General features: G+C 38.5%; 1 protein-coding gene and 1 pseudogene across 1 annotated transcript in view; one reads left to right on the top strand and one right to left on the bottom strand.

The window, feature by feature from the left end:
- LOC150079241 (transforming growth factor-beta-induced protein ig-h3-like) overlaps positions 1–23,747 on the bottom strand; it is a 156,551-nt gene that overhangs the window by 115,990 nt on the left and 16,814 nt on the right. The window lies entirely within an intron of this gene.
- On the top strand, positions 15,970–17,071 carry LOC150079242 (glutathione S-transferase Mu 4 pseudogene; annotated as a pseudogene).

Below are 23,747 nucleotides of genomic sequence, written 5' to 3' on the forward strand. Positions count from 1 at the left end.
ATTAGTAGAGGCATATGATGCAAGAAAGCAAGCTTATTCAGCATCAGCCAAAAAAAAAAAAAAAAAAAAAACAACACACCACTCCCATTTCACCCCTCCGTTCGTTCGAAATACCTGTCCAGTTGAGCTTTAAATTTGTTTAGGCTATCAACTTCAACAACAAGTGATGGAAGTCGGTTCCACCAACCAACCACCCGCTGGCCAAAGGCAAATTTCCGCACATCTATCCGACATCCGTCCTTCCTCAATTTGAATTTATGCCCTCTGAGGTGATTATTCTGAGAAAGATGAAGAATCCCATTGGCATTGAGCATGCTCAAACCATTCAGCCTTATACACCTCTATCAGATCACCTCGCCGGTGCCTAGTCTCCAGACTCTGTAATTTGCAAAACTTAAAGCCTTTCTTCGTAAGAGCAACCCTTTGTTCCATTCACTAATCTTGTTGCCCTTCTCTGTACTCGTTCCAGCAGCTCTACGTCCTTCCTGAAATGAGGCCTCCAGACCTGTATACAGTACTCAAGATGTGGCCTAACCATTGCCTTATACAAGGGAATAATCACCTCCTTAACCCTGCTAGAAAAATTCCTGTATATCATTGACAAGACACCATGAGCTACTCTTGCAGCTCGTCTGCACTGCTCAGAGAACTTCATATCTACCTGCACAATTACCCCCAGGTCCTTTTCATTCTCCACCACTGTCAGTGTAGTACCGCAGAGTTGATAGTTGCTCTGGGGTTACTGTTTCCAATATGTTTTTTGTACTACTTTACATTTGTCAATGTTAAACTTCATTTGCCACCTCTCAGCCCATCTATTCAACCTTTCCAGATCCTGTTGCAGCAGCATAGCATCAGTAGTGTCCTTAACAACCCTGCCAACCTTTGTATCATCTGCAAACTTGGACATTAAACTTGATATCCCATCATCAATATCATTCATAAACACCGAAAACAACAACGGACCCAACACTGAACCCTGAGGAACTCCACTAATAATATTAGTCCACGTTGAGCAGTGTCCATTGATTACCACCCTCTGTCTTCTGACACTCAACCATCCCCTTATCCATAGCAGCAATTTGCCTCCGATGCCACACTGCTCCAATTTGTGCAGCAGTCTTCTATGTGCAACAGTATCAAAAGCCTTTCTAAGATTCAAATATATAATATCAAAGTTATTCCCTGCATCCAGTTCTTTTGTGACAACATCATAGTATCCAATCAAATTGGTCAGTCAAGACCTGCCCTTAACAAAACCATGCTGCGTCTGAGCTATAACTGAATTCTTGTCTAGATGATCCTGCAGTGCTTCTTTAACCAGTGCCTCCATTAATTTACCTGGAACAGAAGTTAAACTAACAGGTCTATAATTACTTGTGTCAGCCTTTGATCCTCCTTTGTGAATTGGGGTTACATTTGCACTTCTCCAGTCTATGGGTACCTCCCCTGAGTCCAAAGAAGCTCTCATAATTATGGCTAGGGGTTTGCTTACTTCCTTTGCTGCCTCCTTTAATATAACTGGATAGATCCCATCCACCCCAGGTGCCTTTTTTATGTTTATCCTCAACAATCTCTCCTCCACTTTCCTCTCAGTTATTACAAAATCATCCAGCTCACTGCCAATGTTTACTTTACCTACATCATTCTCCTTCCTGAACAACTCCTCATGCGTGAATGTAGATGCAAAATACTCGTTTAGATTGTTAGCCACCTGAGCAGGATCCTCAACTGTTGAACCATCAATATCCAGTGGACCAATCTGATTCATCCCTTTCCTTCTTGAGTTTAAATATGTAAAGAACTCTTTTCTGTTTTTCTTTGCATCCTTTGCCAAGGATTTTTCGTAGTCTGCCTTTGCCTGCCTAAGTCGACGATGAGCAGTGTCCATTGATTGCCACTCTCTGTCTTCTCTCCCTCAACCACCCCTTTGTCCATAGCAGCAATTTGCCTCCAATGCTACACTGCTCCAATTTGTGCAGCGGTCTTCCATGTGCAACGGTGTCGAAAGCCTTTCTGGGTTCCAGGTATATAATATCAAAGTTATTCCCTGCATCATGGTATCCAATCGGATTGGTCAGGCAGGGCTTCCCCTTGACAAGACTATGTTGTGTCCGAGCTATAACTGGGGTCTTGTCTAGATGATCCTGCAGTGCTTCTTTGGCCAGTGCCTCCATTAGCTTTCCTGGAGCAGAGGTTAGACTCGCAGGTCTGTGATTACTTGTGTCGGCCTTTGATCCTCCTTTGTGAGTTGAGGTCACATTTGCATATTTCCAGTCTGTGGGTACCTCCCTGAGTCCAGGGAGGCTCTCATGATTATGGCTAGGGGTTTGCTTGCTTCCTTTGCTGCCTCCTTTAATATAACTCGATAGATCCCATCCACCACAGGTGCCTTTCTCGTGTTTATTTTCAACGGTTTCTCCTCCACTTTGCTCTTAGTTATTACAAGATTCTCTGGCTTACTGCCGGAATTTAATACACCTCTGGCATTCCCCTCGCTGAATAACTCCTCATGTGTGAATGTCGATGCGGGGTATTCATTTAGTTTGTTAGCTGCCTGAGCAGGATCATCAACAGTTGAACCAACGATGTCAAGTGGACCAATCTGATTCATCCCCTTCCTTCTAGAGTTTACATGGGTGAGGAGCTCTTTGCTGTTTTTCTTTGCGTCCCTTGCCAGAGATTTCTCGTAGTCTGCCTTCGCCTGCCTAGCCTCCTTTGTGACTTGATTACGGATCAACTTGTATCTATCATAGGTTTCTGTGTCACGAGTTAATTTGTATGTATCCCATGCATTTTTCTTCTCTGCCATATGTCTCATTGGTTCATCTGACATCCATTTGGGCCTGAACCTTGAACAGTATTTCTTGGTTGGTGTGTGAAGCCGGGTAGCTTCCAAGATAGGTTCTTTGAATGCTTCCCATTTTAGGTTTGCTGTTGGAAACATCATCAGTTGGTCCTACTGTATAGAATTTAAATACTGTCTCAGTCCATCGTAGTTGTCTTTACGAAAGCAATAACCCTTCCCTTTACCCCTAATGGTAGTTACCTCTTTGAGTAAATCCCTCTTCAGCACACTGTGATCACTGCCACCTAGTAGTTCATTTATCTGCAGATTCTTAATGCCTGAAGAATCACTACTCATAATCAAATCAAGAGTATCACTCCCTCTAGTTGCCAGGTGGGAAGGAGCAGCAGTGCGCAGATCACTCTTCTTGATTAGACCGGTGTTCGAGCCCATCACCACCAAATACGGAGGATGCGGAAAGGTCAGGGAATGACCACCGCATATCTTGGAGCAATATGGCCTTGTTGCTAATGCTCCTGAAAACCAAATAACACTAACTAACACCCCCTCTAGTTGCCTCCCGAACATGCTGATGTAGAAAACAATCATCCAATAAATCCACAAAAGCCTTGCTAGTGTGTGAGTGACCAGTCCCCAAATTCCAGTCAATATCTGGGAAATTAAAATCCCCCATTATAAGACTCTCTGATTTACTGGCCCACTCTATTTCCCTGTACAGTTTCTTATTATACTCATCAGAGTCATTAGGCCTATAGCACACTCCTACTCTCAATTTTGATCTCCCAATGCTTATGTCACACAAAACTGACTCGACACTGCACTGTCCACCGATGTCGACTGGCTTCACTTCCTTGGATTTTATGTGTTTCTTAACTAAAAGCATACCCACTCCTCCCTTCCTATCCTGTCTATCCTTTCTGTAGACGTTGTACTCCCCAAATTCCAGTTCTGCATTCTTATATCTGTGTGACACCACGTCTCTGAAATCCCAACAATATCTGCCTTTGATGTTTTGAGCAATACCTAAAATTCATCAAATTTATTTACTAAACTCCTAGCATTGGTGTACACACAAGTATACATGTACCTGTTTCTATTCTTAGCTACCCTAACACAACCCATGTGTTTACTTGTACCGCAATGACTCCCAGCAGTCTCTGAAATATCCTGCAACTTGTTTTTCATTCTTTTGCTCATTCCAATAGAAGCAGTGAAAGAATTTCTTTCAACTTTGCCAGTGGCTACTGTTAATCTATTAGTCTTTGTCTCCCACCAAGCTAGCAGTTTTCTGACCCACCTAACACTGTCTCAATAGCATCAGCAAATATTCTTGCACCCTTTATATTTAAGTGTATCCCATCCCTGTAGAAGCAGTCTTTCCTGTTAACAAGTACAGTCCAGGCTGAAAAAAATTCTACCCCTTGAGCCTTGCACAATCTTTCCAGGGCCGAATTGATCGACAAGGCTCTCATCATATACTCCCCCTATCGTGTCTGGGCAGAATTGCAGACACTTTCAAATTCAACCCTAATTCACGGCTTTTTTTCAACAGTGACCTGTACTTGTTAAGTAATTCTGCCGGTATCCTACTGTTGATATCATTAGTGCCAACGTGTACAACGATATCACCTTTTGTGGCCTTAAAAGATGATATCCGTTTCAGTAGAAATTGTGCAAGGATCACTTTCACCTCTGAAGTCTGCAGATCTTATACTCTTAATGTCATAGTGTGAATGTATGCAACTGTATCCCCTTTTGCACTTAAAATATATCTGCCTTACAGTGTCATCGGCTTTTGTCTCTGGCAGACATTATCTGGTCTTCTGCCACCTATCCTTTTTGCACAGCAGTATTGTATATTTCCGGTTTCCCTGACAGTAGAGTCACCGACAAGAACTAGCTCCTGTGGGACCAGTGCATTCTGCCTCGGGGGTTGCAGCTGTGTTGCCTGATGATCAAGTGCAAGCTCTGGCATTGATTAGGGCAGCTGAGAGCTTTATTCCCCCCCCCCCCCCAAGTTTAATTCTTTCGAGGGCATTCAAAGTGTTGTAATGACCCCCTAACTCTGAGTTGGCATGTAATATCCTCACATTCCTTATATTGAGCACACACACACAATCTCTTTATCTCCATTGGCAATATCAAATTCATTTCCTGATAGCTCTGGAAACTTCAAACAAGCCACATATCTCATGAGGCTGTAATTCGGAGGGCAACTGCCGTCCCTTAATTCTCCCCAAAGCCACTCCTACTAGCTTGAGCTCTTTGCTTTGCTGCTCTGGTTTGAGGCACGATTTCTGTTCAAATTCAGTATAATTAAAAGTCCTTCACTAAACAAATACAGTCAGTTCTCGTATAACACGTGTTTGTACTACACAAATTCGATCATACACGATTTATAAATAGGGAAACAATATCATGTATAAAATGATCCGAATTCACTTATGCATGATTCACCTGTGTTTATAAGAAATGGAAGCCGAACGCGGAATCACCCCAACTGAATGCAACACGATAGGAATGAAGAGAAGATTTTGAAAATGTATTTATGTTTTTTATATCGGTGAAGGGGAAACACATTTCGCCATAATAACATAAAAACCCACACAATTCCAGCTATCGGTATAATCGCAAATGCAATTAGATCGAGTTTACTACCCGTTTATAAAAGATTCCACCAGCAGGAATGCAACTGGAAATTGTTTTTATTGTTTTATGGTAGTAACTCCTAGAAATGTGCTTTAGTAAAATGTGAGGTGTTAATAATGTATCTCTGCCTTTACGGTGTTGTTTATTCAGTTGCTACACGTGCCAGCTTTGTTTATGTGTATCAAGCATGCCTCCTCATTTTGTAATTGTGCTTTATTCCCTAAAAATGAGTAAAATACTTAAAAGGTGTAAAAAGGAAGCATTTCCTTTTTAAGGTGAAGACACTACAGATTCAGAGAGAAAAAGAAAAGCAATATCAATAGACAGAGGCAGACTGGGTCAAAAATTCTTACCCGGGAAAATTTGTAGCGGCATCATACTAGTGTTTATGGCCAAAATCACACTGGCTTCCGGACCACCAGGGTTGCCTTGGTAAGGCTTCTGGCCAGTCTGCCTCTGTCAATAGAGAAAAAATATGAATTGTTAAACACTTTGAGCGAAATGAAAGACCATGTGATATTACATGTTCTACAGGCCTAAATGAGGCAAACCCGAGAATTAGAAAGAATGCAGAGAAAATAAAAACAACTTTCATAGCAGGAACAACTCAAAGTAATAAAATCCATTAGATCAAGATACAAAGAATTGGAAGAGGTGGAACCGCTGTCATCTGTTTGGATAGAAAATCAAACAAAGAACAATTTGGCTTACGATAGAAGAAAAAGCATTGGCAATATTTTATTACGTAATAGTCGTAATAAAATATGTAAGTACAGTAGCCCTTGTTTTGCGCTGGTCAGATTCGCAATAGTGCTGATCACTAACCACAACACTATTTTTTTATTTATTTTTGCAATTTTTTTTTAAATTGAAAGTTTAAAATCATCAGGCAAAATTTATCGGCATTATACTGTGCTATGTATCTTGCACTGTTCACCTGATTTAGGACAATCTAAGCCAATCAGCAATTAGCGCATTCGTATCAGAGACCAGAAAGATTCCCGCCCTAGATGGGCTGAGAGGTGGCAAATGAAGTTTAACATTGACAAATGTAAAGTACTACATATGGGAAACAGTAACCCCAGATCAACGTATCAACTCTGTGGTACTACGCTGACAGTGGTAGAGTGAAAAGGACCTGGGGGTAATTGTGCAGGCAGATATGAAGTTCTCTGAGCAGTGCAGACGAGCTGCAAGAGTAGCTCATGGTGTCTTGTCAATGATATATAGGAATTTTTCTAGCAGGGACAGGGATGTGATTATTCCCTTGTACAAGGCATTGGTCAGGCCACACCTTGAGTACTGTATACAGGTCTGGAGGCCTCATTTCAAGAAGGATGTAGAGCTGCTGGAACGAGTACAGAGAAGGGCAACAAGATTAGTGAATGGAACAAAGGGTTGCTCTTACGAAGAAAGGCTTAAGTTTTGCAAATTACAGAGCCTGGAGACTAGGCATCGGCTAGGTGATCTGATAGAGGTGTATAAGGCTTTGAATGGCTTGAGCATGCTCAATGCCGATGTGATTCTTCCTCTTGCTCAGAATAATCACCTGAGAGGGCATAAATTCAAATTGAGGAAGGACGGATGTCGGATAGATGTGCGGAAATTTGCCTTTAGCCAGCGGGCAGTTGGTTTGTGGAATAGACTCCCACACCGGGGAGTCTATTCCAGGCTATCAACTTCAACAACGCTTGTTGTTGAAGTTGATAGCCTAAACAAATTTAAGGCCCAGCTGGACAGGTATTTCGAACGAACGGAGGGGTGAAATGGGAGTAGTGGTTGTTTATTTTTTTTTTTTTTTTGGCTGATGCTAAATAAGCTTGCTTTCTTGCATCATATGCCTCTACTAATGCTAATCTCCTTTGTGACTTGGTTACAGACCAACTTATATCTATCATAGGCTTCCATGTCACCCATTAATTTGTATGTATCCCATGCATTTTTCTTCTCTGCCACATGTCTCATTAGTTCATCTGACAACCATTTAGGCCTAAACCTTGAACAATATTTCTGGTAGCCTCCAAGATTAGTTCCTTGAATGCTTCCCATTTTGAGTTTGCTGTTAGTAACATCATCAGTTGGTCCCACTGTATAGAATTTAAATACTGTCTCAGACCATCATAGTCGCCTTTACGAAAACAAAAACCCTTCCCTTTACCTCTGATGGTAGTTACCTCCTTGAGTAAATCCCACTTCAACACACTGTGATCACTGCCACCTAGTGGTTCATTTATCTGCAAATTCTTAATGCATGAAGAATCACTACTGATAATCAGATCAAGAGTATTGCTCCCTCTTGTTGCCTCACGAACATGCTGATGTAGAAAACAATCATCCAATAAATCCACAAAAGCCTTGCTAGTATGCGAGTGACCAACCCACAAATTCCAGTCAATATCTGGGAAATTAAAATCCCCTATTATAAAACTCTCTGATTTACTGGCCCACTCTATTTCCCTGTACAATATCTTATTATACTCATCAGAGTCATTAGGCCTATAGCACACTCCTACTCCCAATTTTGATTTCCCTATGCTTATGTCACACCAAACTGACTCGACACTGCCCTGTCCATCGATGTCGACTGGCTTCACTTCCTTGGACTTTGTGTTTCTTAACTAATAGCATAACCCCTCCTCCCCTCCTGTCCTGTCAATCCTTTCTATACACATAGTATTCCCCAAATTCCAGTTCCGCATTACTTATATCTGTGTGACACCACGTCTCTGATATCCCAACAATATCTGCCTTTGATGTTTTGAGCAATACCTCAAATTCATTTACCAAACTCCTAGCATTGGTGTACACGCAGGTATACATGCACCTGTTTCTATTCTTAGCTACCCTAACACAACCCATGTGTTTACTTGTACCGCAATGGCTCCCAGCAGTCTCTGAAATATCCTGCATCTTGTTTTTCAGGCTTCTGCTCATTTCAATAGCAGTGCAAGAATCACTTCCACCTCTGCCAGTGGCTACTGTTAATCTATTAGTCCTTGTATCCCCCCCAACTAGCAGTTTTCCGACCCACCTAACACTGCCTCGACAGCATCAGCAAAAATTCTTGCACCCTTTCTATTTAAGTGTATCCCATCCCTGTAGAAGCAATCTCTCCTGTTAACAAGTACGGTCCAGGCTAAAAAAAATTCTACCCCTTGAGCCTTGCACAATCCCTCCAGGGCCGAATTGATCGACAAGGCTCTCATCATATACTCCCTCCTATCGTGATCAAAAATATATCAAATCAAATCAGATTTGATATCAGATACATCAAATCAGATACAGATCAAAAATATGTGGCATATGCAACAAGTAACGACCATCCCGATCATCGTGTCAATCATAGGTATGTTGCCAAAGATCCTACATAAAAGCCTAGCAGCAATAAGTCTCACAGTGAACACCTACAAGGAACTCAAGAATGTCGCAATACTGAATACCTGTAGGACAGTCAGAGAATTCCTCGACCAACGGTAACACCAGACATAACAACAACCACCCTGTGTACTGGGTAGCAATACCCGTCACGAGATGGAACCCCCAATCAGGGAGAAATAATAATAATAAGCAAGTTAAAAATATTACAAAGCATTAACTGGAACAACCATTAACAGACTTGGGTAATCTTGAAAATTTATTTAAAAATAAAATCCATTCTTCGGTTTTTATTTGTTGAAAATAGAGTAATAATTTTTTCATTCAAGTTTGGTGCAGTGTTCAAATCAGAACTGCTCGCTCCCCAATTCCTTTGAATCGTTTTGTCACTTCTAAAAAATTCACATTGGTAATCTGCCAACTAGGCATTGACTCAACCACGGAGAGAAAAATGTGGAACTCTCTAGAGCACAGTTCCCTCTACAGTTAAACTTCAAAGTTGAAAACGATTTGGTGTGTTTATTCGTTTATTATTAAAATTATTATTGGAAATAGTTGTTTTCCCACGAACCAAAGGCCTTAGGCTATGGTTGGGCCTGGATGGCCCGAGCTCTGTTTAATACTTGTATTAAATAAAGCAATTATTTGTTTATTTATTTATAATTTTTTTATTATTATTTTATTTTTATATTATTGGAAAAAGCGGATGAGTATACTCCGTTGACTGTATATTTAGATTTAAAAAGCTGGGGGTTTTGCAGTTCTTCAGTGCCTACCAATGAGCCGCCCCTGAATAGAATCTAACAGAGAGCTGAATGACTTTTTTTGATAACTGAGAGTGGAAGAATTGTTGAAGCTCAATATAAAAAAGGCGTCTGGGGAAAAGGGGACCAACCAAATATATTTAGGGAGGTAAGCAAAATCTTTGCCATAATTACAACAGTACGTTTGCATTTAAGAGTGGTCCATATGGACTAGAGACGTGCAAATGTATCCCCAGTTAACAAAGGGGATCAGAGGGCGACATAAGAAATTAGTCCTCTTAGCTTAACGTCTGTTCCATGAGAAATAATGGAATATCTCGTTAAACAAGTAATGCAGGATCATTTAGCCAGAAATGCACTTATACTGCAGTCACAGCATGGATTTATTACTGGGTGGTCTTGTCTGACTAATCTGATTGGATATTATTAATGCAGTAGTAACAAAGGAACTGGATGCAAAAAATGATTTTGACATCATATACGAGTATTTCGATTTCAGGAAAGCATTTGATGCACATAAAAGACTGCTAGATAGTAGGAACCAGAGCTGTAATGCTCAATACGTTCTACGCTGATATCAATATTTGTAAAATCATAAGAGAAGTTTATCTCAATATAATAACGCAGCACACTTCCGTATGATACTCTCCAGAAATTAAAACGAAAAAAATCGAAAATCTTGCATTGGAGTAACAAATAATTAAAAATCAATTTAACGCAATTAAAAATACTGCGTTAAGAATTTTTTTCTTATTTTTAATTGAGTTAAATTGATTTTTAATTATTTGTTATTCTAATTTAAGATTTTCGATTTTTTCGTTTTAATTTCTGGAGAGTATCATAGGGAAGTGTTCTACGTACTATACTGAGGTAAACGTCTCTTCTTATTTTTACAAATAAAAGACTGCTATACAAATTGGAGCAGTGTGATAATAAGGGCAAAGTTTCTCATACTGCTCTCGATAAAGAGGTGGGAGAGAATAGATGGTTATTAATGGAGTCCCCCCGGGTTCAGTGCTTGGTCCATTGTTTTCTATATTTATTGATGAATATATATCATATCAGGCCTAATAACTAAATTTGCATATGATACAAAGGTTGCAAGGTGGTTACTGACTGTATTCAGGAAAAGCTGCTGCAACAAGATCTTAAAAAATTAGACCAGTAGGCTTTGAAATGGCAGTTGAAGTTTTGCAACCATCCTCAATTGTTGGAATAAACTTCTATCTGATTTTGTGGAGATGGGCAATTTTTGAATAAATTCAAGTAAAAAATAGACAACTTATTGGAAGGATGGACAAGTGATATGGGAGTTTTTTTTTTTTTTTTTTTTTTTTGGCTGAGGCTTTATAAACTTGGTTTCTTGCATTATATGCCACTGTGGGGGGTGGGTGTAAAAGCGTTTTTTTATGTATCTTCTTTTTTGTATTAATTTATATATTTATTTATTATAAATATATATTATTTATATATCCCCTTATAAACCCCTCCCACTTTTACGCCTGACTTGATTGATTTCAGAAAATCCCAGACTCACGGGGACCCCAAATATAATAGGTATTCTTCCACTGGACTGGCTGAGTTTCGGAATGACAAACACATGAATGTAGAATATAACATTGTTTATTGACATATCATATATAAGAAAACTTGCAATAACATTTAACTGTATACAATGTTTAGTTGGAGACTTGTTATCATACTAACGTTTAAATGTGTATATATCGTGATATCAAATCAATCATTTCACCAACAATTATCCATTTCTAATACATATTCTTATATATTATAACATTGTGTCTCTTCATGTTCTACATAGGCTTCGATAGGTCATGGTATTCACCTCACACAATCCCTCTCTCTCTACTCCTAAACAGTCCGTATAAATGAACAACCAACTATCAGCCAATGAGCTGGCTAACAAATTCATTAAGAGTTCGTTTTTCCAAAATTGTAAGGAAAGTACATTTATTCAATCAAACATTTCCTTATAGCCAGGTTAACAGTCAACATTAATAAACCAAATTAAATAGTACCCTTCCAATCAATTAATCCACAACTCCTTAATAGCCTACCTGTTTAATCAATTCCTACTCCAATCAGATATATTCACCCTAATTCAACATTCACAATAATTCAAAATTCAACTTTTAACTCTACACTAGTTAGGAAACCTTTACCCAATCGTTAACAATTCTTAATTACTTAATAGGTCATTTCTTTCTATCAAACATTAATACAGAACTTCACTTCCAATTATAGACTACTTACACCTTGATTACATTACTCTTATGCCACCCTCTAGGCTGATTATCTTTCTTTATGTATTACATTAGTACACTTATATATATATTTATCACTTTGACATCCCTCCTTAACTATATAGCATTATCCTATAGTCCTTCCCTTACTAATTTAGGTTCATTTATTCTCAGAAAACTTCCTAACACTTACGTGATTTACTGGGCTTTTCTCCTTGCTCGGTTTACTTTCCTATCTGCTTTAGGCGTGGACTGGAATGCGGAAGGTCGTCCATCCGGGGATCACGGTAATCTTTCTGATGTTTCCCTACCGGGTACTACGCGGCTGGATTTAATTCAGGATCCTATATTCTTTCTTAGTCTGCATTTTTTTCCGTGGACTGAGGAGCTTTCCGAGTAGGCCAGTCGCTCGACAGCTCATTTGATTAAACTTTACCTCTAGAATTCTCTGAGTGTGTTTCTCCTTTCTCCCTCCATACTGCTTCGATATCTACAAGTGAACATTCCTTCCTACTCTAGTCTTACTTGGAGTTCTTATCACAATTCTCCCGCTACAACTTCCATCTGCCCCAGGACTGCATCCACCACCCAAACTAGACCACGACTCTTTCCGAATCACCCCAAAACTCAACTCCTCGAATCTGCTCAGTATCAATTTTTTTCAGACCCTTCTCTACGTTCTCTCAAAAACCCCTCCGTTTTCTTCCTGGCCAATCGTTGACTTCCACATCCTTTCCTTCGTGATTCTTATTCGTCTCCTTTCATTTCCGTGGGCGTGTTTTTTCATCCTTTTATGTCCGAACTTCCGTTGGTCTAGAAATTTCGGGATCATTCTAGATGGTAAAACGTAAGTTCCGGTCAACTAAGAAAGTTTCAGGCCTTCTTTGTGACCTCACACTCACATCCATTACTACGTCGCCCACACCTGCTAGAGTCGCACCGTGAAATTTTTAAGAGGGTGCGTCCGTACTCAGTGCCCTTTCTAATGAGTATATGCCCCTGTCTTAAGTGGGATTTGTTTCGGTCTATTATACTTAACGACTCACTTAAGGAATCCTTTACAAACGAGAGATATAACTAGAGCTAGGTGTGGCTGGAATAAACTTCCAAATTCTAGTGTTTCTTAACACATGATATTTGAGCTGAAAACTAACTATTTACTCTACAAGTAACTCTCCCAATATTTAACAAGACTATTAATTATTATTGTAAGGATGGGTCCTTACACCACCACCACTACTAATAATAATAATAATAAGGAAGTACTCAGACCTAAGACGGCAGGCAAGTCACGGTTATGTGGTATACGGAACAAATAATGACCATTCTGATCATCGTCAACCACCGGCATGGTGCCAAAGAGCCTCCATATGAACCTAGTAACAATAAGCTTCCCAGAGAACACTTACATGGAACTCCAGAAAACCACGATCCTGAACACCTGTAGCCTGTTAAGAGAGTCCCTCAACCGACAATAATAATAACAATGTCTATTGGAAAAAGAATTCCGTAAAGTAGAATGTAAGTCGTGAGAGCAGTTTAAGTATTAAGCCGACGACTCACATTCCAAAGCCGCAATAGGATTTCGTTAGATACGATTGCAGTATAATTTTGTTGGAAATCGGCTGAATACACAGACGTTACGAGCATTTGCAGTTTGCATCCGCAAAATAAACGTCTCTTGATCAACAAGTTCTCTTAACATCTCTTGCTGTTTGTACAATGAAAATTAAAAATAAAAGAAAATGGTGGTGAAAAGAAAGAGTAATGAAAAGAAATATTTACTCGCCTACTAATTTATTGAAGGATTACGATTATGTCCAAACGATTCAGGTAACTACCTTCGAATGGACGACATCATTTATTTAGAATTATTATCAGCTTGAGTTTTTAACCAATTTAAGCTCTCTTTTATAAGAGGTTATAAAATTATTAATCTTTTTCTTTTAGAATTCCTCAGGATCCACTTCTTTGACTTTGGCCCCTAAGGCTCTTGCGTTTTTGTCATGATATTCTGGTGACTTTAATTTCCAAAGGAAGTGTATTTTTTTTTTTTATCATTCAAAAAATTCGGTCAGTAAAGTTTTTGTATAATTTGCAATATCTTTCCGTCAACGAAACAGAATTGAATGGAAGGACTCAAATCGCACGGTCGAATCGTTCACGCGCACAAACACACTTTCAAATGATGTTGCATCCAACACGATCGTATCTGCTGCAGTCATCCTGAACTGTCTGCGGTAAAAATCGAATCGATTCAATCGATCGCGCCCACCCACGCGCAAAATTACTTCAAATTTGTCGTATGTATGAAGTTCAAAATCACTTCAATTTTGTCGTATCGAACAAAATTGTACTTCGGCGATGGATGCAGTGTTACCAACTCTTAATAATACTTCCCGCTAGCCGCATGCTCAAAATTCGCTATTTTTAACACTTAACCCGCCAACATTTTAAATTTTCATTTGGGTTAAATCCTATTAATGGGCGCCATAAAAAAAAATTAAGACCCTACATTATGTCAAGACAAAAACCTCCAAATTACATATCAAAAATAACAACTACCGTTTAACGGAGTTGATGAATTTATGCAGTGGCAATATAACCACTTGATTTCTTGGTTGGCGAAAAATCACATTTTGCGAAGTACAGTACAGCTTTTGGTGAAGTTTGCAAACTTGAAATGCGACTAACAAAAAGTAAATGTAAAACTGATATGTTTAGATGGTGTTGTAAGAAACCTTGCCATAAAACAAAGAGTATTAGACATAAATAATTTTTTGATGATAGTACATTAGCGTTATCTCAAAATTTATTATTTCTATACTTGTGGTAATTAGATTGGTCTCAAGATCGCATTGCTCTTGATTTAAATATCAATAAAAAAAATAAAAAACTTATTGGAAAATGCAAAGATCTGAGGGAGATCTGCATGATATCAATAACTGATTAAGATAGTTAACTAGGGGGATTTCAGAAAATGGAATAGCTATCGGAGTTGAAATTGATGAATCAGCATTTTTCAAAAGAAAATATATAATAACCCCAGGGACTCGCATCTGGTGAGTATGGGCTTGGGACACCCAGGGTCCTGAGCTGGATATCATCTCTCTCTCTCTCTCTCAATAATTCAGATTTTTTTTTTTTTTCCCCCGCTGGTGCAGCATAAGCCTCAGGCTTCCTTGCACCGTATAGCTAATAATAATATAATAGAGGACGACTAATAGGAACACAATGGATTTTTTGTGCATTCGAAAGAATTACCAAACGATGTTTTTTTAGTTCCAGTAGAAAATAGAGATAAAACAACTCTATTATCAATTATAAGAAAGTGTCAGGTACAAGAATCATCAGTGATGATGGATGGCCTGCATATCAAGCTCTCTACCGAGATATTAATTATACCCATGATGAGGTTATTCATCGCTATAATTTTGTTTCTCCAGATGATTCAATTACGACGAAGAAAAATAATCCAATGGCATTCCTTCGCGGTTTCAAACAAAATGTGGGGCTAATTCATTAGAATTTTTTCCACATTTTTTGATTTGATTCAACAATTTAAAGGTTTCATCAACAATGAAACCTTTAAATTGTTGATTTAAAATTCAACAACAATTTAAAACCAACGGTCATATCGTTTGACGGCAAGTGTAACTACGTATAGAAATGGTTGTGGTTTCCCTCAGGGGAACCCTGAATAATATAAAACCGATTCTTCGCTTTATAAAAAAAAACTATTACATAAGATATCCCTACTATGTATATCAATAAAACATTTCAATTATGAAATTTTTATATTGTTAAATAAATATTTCTTAATTTAAATGTTATATTGCCAAAATATATAAAATGCTAAACATATTTAAAATTTTTACATTTCAACTCATTCCGCTAAAAAAAAAAACCGCTATCCGCTATTACATATTTTAATCCGCCAAACCTGAAACAATTCCGCTAAATCTAGCGGGAAAACCGCTAGATTTAGCGGAATTGGCAACACTGGTTGGATGACTACGAAGGGATTGCGATTGTGTGGTAATCAAGTCGACCTCGTGATAAATAGCGACAGCAACGCCATCAAACACAAAACAAAAATATATTCCTATATAAATTAGCCGGCGTTGACATTGCCCCTCCTCATAGTACTTGCAATTGTAATTATGGCTCCAGTGTTAGGATACTGGGATATTCGTGGCTTGGCGGAACCCATTCGTTATGTTCTTCATTATTGTGGCGTATCATTTGAAGATAAACGTTACCTTGTCGGACCACCCTTGTTGGACTATGGTCGGGGTGAGTGGCTAAGTAGTAAGTTTTCGCTTGGTCTTGACTTCCCGAATTTGCCTTACTACATTGATGGCGACATTAAACTCACACAAAGTACAGCAATATTACGCTATTTGGCAAGGAAACATAACCTCGGAGGTAGAGCAGAAGAAGAGAAGTTACGAGTTGACTTGATGGAGCAGCAAATAACAGATTTTAGAATGAATATGATCCGAGTTTGCTACAACCCAGAATTCGAAAAACTTAAAGCTGATTTCATAAAAGCCGTTCCAGACCATTTGAAGCAATTTTCCGAATTTTTGGGTACCCGGAAGTGGTTTGCAGGAGAAAATTTGACGTACGTTGACTTCATGGCATATGACACCTTCGATTTTTATCTCATTCTTATTCCTGATTGTTTGGACGAATTCCCTGAACTGAAGCAATTTATATCCAGAATTAAAACTTTACCTGCTATTGAGAAATACATGAAATCAGGAGATTTTAAACGCCTACCAATATTCGGACCAATGGCTAAATTTGGAGGGAGTGCCGAACCAGAATCTTAAATTTTTTTCTTCTTTTTTTACAATTCTGATATAAATGAACTTTGGCCACTTTTAGTACAGATAAGTGATGAACGCAGACTATTAGGCTTCTTTTCCAATGAAGTATAACTGCCTAAAACAAACAGCCTAGTTTCAAGAAATTTTTTACATAAATTCAATCTGTGTTAATTGGCTGCTTGGTATAATTGCCGATTTTATCTTTTTTATATATAGGACAACAAATACTGGTTTAGTTGGCCATCCAGAAGAAAATATTACTGATCTAGTGTTGGATACCTACACAGCAGGTTATTCTTTTTATGCTTTCCAGTAATTTAAAAGGATTGTAATCATAGTCATAACCATAAAGAAACTGCTTTAGAGGTCATTTTTCTTTATATATAAAAAAAAAAAAAAAACATGAATTATTATTTTCTTTAGAACAATAATAATTTAGTGATTTTAAAGAATTCAGCAACGTGAATATTAATTAAGCCTAAAGAATTCTATACTGAATTATTTATCTTCTTGCCTTTAAAACTGTTGCAATCAGTTTTTTCTCTATAGTGTATGAGAACCTGTAAGTAACTTAGTTGAATCCTGGGTAATTTTCTGCATAAACGACTGTTTTCATTTTGATCTAATTGTGTATTAAAATAAACAGATGAAATTAATTCTCACATATTGACCCGTTTTTGTACTTTATTTATTTTTTTTTTAAATTCCAAAGAATATCAAAATGTAATTATTTATTTTAATATATTTTAAATTTGTTATTAGTTAATATTTTTTAACATTTCTTTTAAATCATTTTGAAGGAACATGATAATGATAGAAAATGACAATATGCAGTGCTGTATTATATATCTCTTAACATGAAATTGTCTAGAATTCTACAATATGTATGTGCCTTAGTGTGCAACAATTTAATCATATTTTTATGTATACATTGTAAGCTAATCAGCTGACAAATAAAGTTTCCACCTTCTGAAATTATCATAGTGGCTTTTTTTTTTTTTTTTTTTTTTTTGAGAGAGGAGGAAGAAAAAATATGCGCTACACTGTGTTGGAATAGAATAATATTAGACTAATTAAAGAAAAAAAAAAATTCACACCTAACAGATCAACCTCAGCTGCAGTTTCCTTTCCACCTCAGAATAGGTGAAATGGTTATTAATAAACTATCTAATAAAAACAATATAAAAGTATGGTTCATAATTTTACAATAAAAATAATAAAATAGTATAATTGGAAATATCCAGAGGAAAAACAAAGATTAACAACAACAAAAGAGGCTGACATCTAAATTAGAAATAGAAGGGGTGTATATATATATGAATAAATAGTTTATGAAAACTCAAAATAGAATAAAAGCAGGAATATCAGGATGTTCAAATAATATAACTTGGAACATTTCATTTGAGTGAGCTTTCATCTCGGTTGCCACACGGATTTTCATCCCTATGCAACCAATTCTCATTCAATATATCAGTCTCAACTTGAGTTACAAACCAATAATATTAAGACCAAAATGGTCAACTCAAAATCAACAAAATTTATATTATTCAACCATTCAGCCTTGCAGTGGGGATGGGCAATCACATCACACACCACAAGTTGCCGTCCCCACCACGAGGAGGTAGGTCACTACTACCACCCGGGCATCGCCCGGCAGCGACTAAGCCAATTTTGCAAAACACAAAAAGAACAGAAAAATTCATAATTTTCAAATATATAACATAAATTTTCTTCAGTGAGAGCGAGCGTCCCAAGGTCCAACCTCGCTCTCAAATCCTCATATAAAGGACAATACAGCAAGATGTGAAGGCCAGTCTCAATTTCTCCACACTCACAGAACTCCATAAGGGCCAACCCCAAACGAAACAGCCTTGACCACAGGCCATGCCCCGTAAGCACAGCAGCAAACCCATAACTTGGAACAATCTGAACATTAATCAAAATGCTAAACTTAAAATATTAGCATTAGTAGACATATGATGCAAGAAAGAAAGCTTATACAGCATTAGCCAAAAAAAAAAAAAAAAAACAATAAACCTTATTTCACCCATCCACTTGCTCCAAATGGCTGTCTAGTTCTACCTTGAATCTATCAACTTCTACGAGAGATAGAAGTTTGTTCCAGCAATCACCCACCCGCCGGCTAAAGGCAAACGTCTGCACAACTATTCTACAAACGTCTTTCCTCAATTTGAATTTATGTCCTCTCAGGCGATTATTCTGAGTAAGGGGAAGAATCCCATCAGCACTGAGCATGCTCAAACCATTCAACGCTTTATACACCTCAATCAGATCACCTCGCAGGTGTTTAGTCTCCAGACACTGTAATTTGCAAAATTTAAGCCTTTATTCGTAAGAGCAATCCTTTGTTCCCTTCACTAATCTTGTTGCCCTTCTCTATACCCATTCCAACAGCTCTACATCCTTCTTAAAATGAGAACTCCAGACCTGTATACAGAATTCAAGGCCTGATCATTGCCTTATACAAGGGGATAATCACCTCCTGCTAGAAATATTCCTCTACATCATTGACAAGACAGCATGAGCTATTCTTGCAGACCATCTGCACTGCTCAGAAAACTTAATATCTGACTACACAATTACCCCCAGGTCCTTTTCATTTTCTACCACTGTCAGTGTAGTATCGCACAGTTGATACATTACTCTGGTGTTACTGCTTCCCATATAAAATACTTTACATTTGTCAATGTTAAACTTCAGTTGCCACCTCTCAGCCCATCTGAACTTTTCTAGATCTTGTTGCAGCAGTGTACTGTCATTAGTGTCATTAACAACCCTGCTGACCTTTCGTATCGCCTGTAAACTTAGACATTAAGCCTGATATACCATCATTAACAAACACAGAAAACAACAAATGGACCCAACGCTGAACCCTGAGGAACTCCACTAATAACTTTAGTCCACGAAGAGCAGTGTCCATTGATTACCACTTTCTGTCTTCACCCACTCAACCATCCTTTTATCCATAGCAGCAATTTGCTTCCAATGCCACACTGCTCCAGTTTGTACAGCAGTCTTCCATGTGCAACAGTATCACATCATAGTATCCAACGAAATTGGTCAAACAAAGACTTCTCCTTAACAAACCCATGCTGTGTCTGAGCTATAACTGAAGTCTTGTGTAGATGATCCTGCAGTGCTTCTTTAACCAGTGCCTCCATTAATTTCCCTGGAACAGATGCTAAACTAACAGGTCTGTAATTACTTGACGCCCATTGATTCTCCTTTGTGAATTGAGGTCATATTTGCATATCTCCAGTCCACGGGTAACTCCCCTCAGTTCAAGGAAACCCGTCATTATGGCTAAGGGTTTGCTTACTACCTTTGCTGCCTCCTTTAACATAACTGGATAAATCCCATCCACCCCAGGTGCCTTTTTTATATTCATCTTCAACAATTTCTCCTCCACTTTGCTCTCAGTTATTACAAAATCAAATAGCTCACTGCTAGAGTTTAATTCACCTCTGGCATTCCCTTTCCTGAAGAACTCATGTGTGAATGTAGATGCAAAATACTCATTTAGTTTGTTAGCTACATGAGGAGGTTCATCCACAGTTGAACCACGGATATCAAGTGGACCAATCTGATTCGTCCCATTTTTTTCTAGATTTTACATAAGTAAAGAAGTCTTTGCTGTTTTCTTCTCATCCTTTGCCAAAGATTTCTTGTAATCTGCCTATGCCTGCCTAAACTCCTTTGTGACTTGGTTACAGACCAGCTTATATCTATCATAGGCTTCCATGTCACCTGTTAATTTCTTTGTATTCCATGCATTTTTCTTCTCTGCCACATGTCTCGTTAGTTCATCTGATATCCATTAAGGCCTAAACCCTGAACAATATTTCTTAGTTTGTATGAAAAGCCTAATAGCTTCCAAGATTAATTCTTTGAATGCTTTCCATTTTGAATTTGCTGTTGGTCCCACCGTATAGAATTTAAATACTGTCTCAGACCACCGTAGTCACCTTTACAAAAGCAAAAACCCTTCCCTTTACATCTGATGGTAGTTCCCTCTTTGAGTAAATCCCACTTCGGAGGGCGCCTCCGTAGCCAGGTGGGAAGGAGCAGCAGTGCGTAGCACACGCTTCTTGATTAGACCGGGGTTCGAGCCCGTCACCACCAAATACGGAGGATGCGGAAAGGTCAGGGAATGACCACCGCATATCCCGGAGCAATATGGCCTTAGTTGCTAATGCTCCTAAAATCCAAAATAACAATAACAATAACCCACTTCGGCACACTGTAATCACTGCCACTAGTGGATCCTTTCTCTGCAAATCCTTAATGCATGAAGAATCACTACTGATAATCAGATCAAGAGTATTACTCCCTCTAGTTGCCTGAGCGTGCTGCTGTAGAAAACAATCATCCAATAAATTCACAAAAGCCTTGCTAGTGTGCGAGTGACCAACCCACAAATTCCAGTCAACATCTGGGAAATTAAAATCCCCCGCTATAAGACACTCTGATTTACTAGCCCACTCTATTTCCCTGTACAGTTTTTTTTTATACTTATCAGAGTCATTAGGCCTATAACACAATCCTACTCTGAATTTTGATCCCCCAGTGCCTATGTCACACCAAACCGACTCGACACTCAATGTCTCGATGTTGACTGGCTGCACTTCCTTGTATTTTATGTTTCTTAACTAATAGCATAACCCCTCCTCCCTTTTTGTCCTGTCTATCCTTCCTGTACACATTGTACTCTCCAAATTCCATTTCTGCATTCCTTATATCTGTGTGACACCATGTCTCTGATATCCCAACAATATCTGCCTTTCATGTTTTGACCAACACCTCAAATTCATCAAAATTTATTTACCAAACTCCTAGCATTAGTGTACATGCACCTATTGCTTTTCTTAGCTACCCTAATGCCGCCCATGTATTTACTTGTTCCGCAATGACTCCCAGCAGTTCCTGAAATCTCCAGCACCTTGTTTTCCAGGATGCTGCTCATTCCAATAGAAGAAGTGAAAGAATCACTTTCACCTCTGCCAGCGGCTGCTGTATCTTTTAGTCCATGTACTCCCCCCAAGCTAGCAGTTTTCCACCCCACCTAATACTGCCTCGACAGCATCAGCAAATATTCTTGCACCCTTTCTGTTTAAGTGCATTCCATCCCTGTAGAAGCAGTCTCTACTGTTAACAAGCACAGACTAGGCTGAGAAAAATTCTCCCCTTGGGCCTTGCAGAATCTCTCCAGGGCCGAATTGATACTCCCTCCTATCGTGTCTGAGCAAAATTGCAGACACTTTCAAATTCAACCCCAACTCATGGCTTTTTTTCAACATTGACCGGTACTTGTTAAGTAATTCCACCGGTCTCCTACTCTTAATATAATTAGTACCAATGTGTATAACAGTATCACCTTTTGTGGCTTTAAAAGATGATATCCGCTCTGCAACATCAATCTTTGCCCCTGGCAGACATTGCCTGGTCCTGTTCCACCTATCCTCTTTGCACAATATATTCCCCGTTTCCCCTGACAACAAAGTCACCGACAATGACTAGTTCCTTTGGGACCATGCATTCTGCCTTGTGGTTGCCACTGAGTTGTGTGATGTTCAAGTGCAAGCTCTAGCGTTGATGTGGGCAGTTGAGAGCTTGATGGGCCCCCCCTCAATTTAAATTCTTCGAGGGCATCTATCCTGTCCTTCAAGCTCTCATATAGGCCCATAACAACGCTGAGTCGGCACCTGATTTCCTCACACTCCTTACATCGTGCACACAAAGACAATTCCCTTGGTAATATCATGTCCTGTTCCTGATTGCTCCACAAACATCAAAAGGCAGTGATTCAGAGGACAACCACCCCATCAGTTCACCCCTGAGCCACAGCACTCCCATTAGCTTGAGCTTCAATTTCAATACAAAAATATAACCCTAAACTTATATCCCAATGCTGTTATAACACTATATATATATATTTAAGTATCAAGTATTATCTCTGAGTTACTTTATATGAATTTCGTATCTCCTATCAAGTTACATGTATTAATTTATAATGTTATTTTTGTAAAATCTAAGTAGTTATAATAGATAATAAATTTAACTATCTACTGTCAACTCTGCCAAATCACCAATTTTAAAAGCTCTATGAATATTACTATCCTACGTTACAAGTTAAATTATTAAATCATGTAAGTAGTGCTATAATTTATGATTTATAATATTTGGCTGATATTGATTACACTGCTACAAGTTACGTAGAAGCTACCAGTATTTGCTGTATCAATACGAAAACAATAGTGGTAGATTCGAATGCTACTATCGATACAAAGCCAGCAGAAATCGACTGTGGTTTTCTAGCAATTACAAGGCTGAGTAAAAACATAAATGCACCAATTTAATCAGCAAATCACTAAAAAACTATAATACTAAATCAAAATTATACAAAAACAATAATTTAAAATCAATAAATAAAAAAAGTTCACTTAGCGGCTTTAAACATGTCCGGCTCCCACTAGTCTCGTTAGCCAACTCCAATACATAGAACTACACGATATGACATGATATTAAAGACACAAAGATGTCTTTGTGTGTGCTTGATGTAAAGAGCATGAAGATGTTAGGTGGCTACTCAGCATTGTTATGGGCCTTTATAAGAGCTTGAGGCCTGATGTAGCCAAGTGGTCAGGAGTGTGAATGTGCAGTAGCACGTGCTCTTTGAGTGGACCGAGGTTCGAACCAGTGATTGCTAAACATCTTAACATTTGTATTGATGAAATATTATGGGGTGAAATATTATGAGTTACTTTACATTAACACATTCGCTGCATCAAACAGCACCGAAGTTCTGTGCCGTGATGCATATAGGCAGTCATTCTTAAGTGGTTAATAAACGAGTGGCAAAAGTAAAAGCATATGAAATTAACAACTGCTCAATTCTGTTGGCACACTGATTGAATTCTGGGCTATTGCAGCAATGCATACCTGCCTTTAAATGTCCTAGTACAGCTTCAACTGCCCTTGTTCAACACAGCTAAATGCACCTATTGAAAAGCAACCATCATATAACAACCATTGT

Source organism: Mastigoproctus giganteus, chromosome 10 (assembly GCF_048544385.1).
Source record: "Mastigoproctus giganteus isolate SK-2022 chromosome 10, ASM4854438v1, whole genome shotgun sequence".
NCBI lineage: Eukaryota > Metazoa > Arthropoda > Arachnida > Uropygi > Thelyphonidae > Mastigoproctus > Mastigoproctus giganteus.